The following is a 1,283-nucleotide window of genomic DNA, read 5'->3' as shown; positions in this document are numbered from 1 at the left end:
ACCCTTGGGTAGCTGGCTCGTTGGCGCTTGCAGCGGCCTTGTGAGGCAGAGCAACGGCGTTATTAACTCCATTTTAGAGTGTGGCAAACGGAGGTTTCCAAAGGAAGGGTGTTCGCCTAAACCCAGTGCAGGGCCGCTTCCCCTGGCCGCCGGCTTCCAGCGAGGGCGCTGGGCGCGTGCTGAACGCCGAGGCTCCCAGTTCTGAAAAGGGGCGGGAGCTGTCCACCTAGTGGTGCTGAAACGCGGACCGCCTCTGCTGGTGTTACTGACGGAGCGAGCTGATTGAGCCACACCCCGGGCCCGCCTTCCAGCCTCTGAGACGGGCTCCTCCGAAGGAACTGAGGTGGGAGTTTCTTCACGGAAGGGAAGTAATGCACATCATCATCATCCTGCCTCCAAACCTCAATAGCTACCTAACAGGCCTCACTACTTCCAGCCTTGCCCCCTCAATTCATTCCCCGCTCAGCACCCAGGGTAGTTTTTTCAAGAGAGAAATCTCATCATATTTAAAGTTTTCCAGTGGTCTCCCATATAATTCAGGGTAAAACTTAAATGTTCTCGCCACAGCCAAGACACCCTCTCTACCCTTCAATGGTCTAGCCCCTGCCTACTTCTCCCACCTTAAACACCTATCAGGATAGTAGTGATGGGTGAGAACTGGCTTATTTCTCATATATTTTGAAGGCAAAACTGCTATGATTTGCTGAGGGGTTGGAGGTAGGGTGTGAAAGAAATAGTGGAATCAAGGATGATTACAGGGGTTTGATTTGAGCTTCTGGAAGGATGAAGTTTCTATTTCCTGAACTGACAAGATAGAACTAAGAGCAGAATTTTGGGATTGAGGATATCAGCTTGGGAATTCCCTGGTGGTCCAGTGGTTAGGACTCTGCACTTTCACTGCCGAGGGCCTGGGTTCAATCCCTGGTCAGGGAACTAAGATCCCACAACCCACAAGTGGCGCGGTCAGAAAAAAGGATAGCTTGGCTCTGGACATGTTAAGTTTGAGAGGCCTATCAGAAAGCTGGGTGGGGGGGAGGTCCCATAGGCAACTGGACTTATAGGCCTGGCATTCAGGGGAGAGGTTCAGGTTGGAGTTTTAAACCTGGGAGTTGTTACATTATAGGTCTTATTTAAAACCATGAGGCAAGTGAGATTACTAGGGAGTAAGTGTAGAAAGAAAAAAAAATGTTCTAAGGGCTGAACACTGGGGTACTTTGATTTTGAGGGGAAGAAGCTGAGAATCAGTAAAGGAGGCCGAGAGAGAGAGTCTTAGAGTAGGAGGA

The 1,283-nt window shown here is 50.4% G+C and overlaps 1 non-coding gene across 1 annotated transcript; it reads left to right on the top strand.

Annotated features, from left to right (window-relative positions):
- Positions 1-860: 860 nt before the first annotated feature.
- TRNAE-UUC (transfer RNA glutamic acid (anticodon UUC)) lies at positions 861-933 on the top strand. The gene has a single exon. It is a non-coding gene; the product is annotated as a tRNA-Glu (tRNA).
- The last annotated feature ends 350 nt before the right edge of the window (positions 934-1,283 follow it).

This window comes from Balaenoptera ricei, chromosome 2 (genome assembly GCF_028023285.1).
Source record: "Balaenoptera ricei isolate mBalRic1 chromosome 2, mBalRic1.hap2, whole genome shotgun sequence".
NCBI lineage: Eukaryota > Metazoa > Chordata > Mammalia > Artiodactyla > Balaenopteridae > Balaenoptera > Balaenoptera ricei.
The sequence above is the reverse complement of the archived record's forward strand: the minus strand, read 5'-3'. Positions and strand labels throughout refer to the sequence as shown.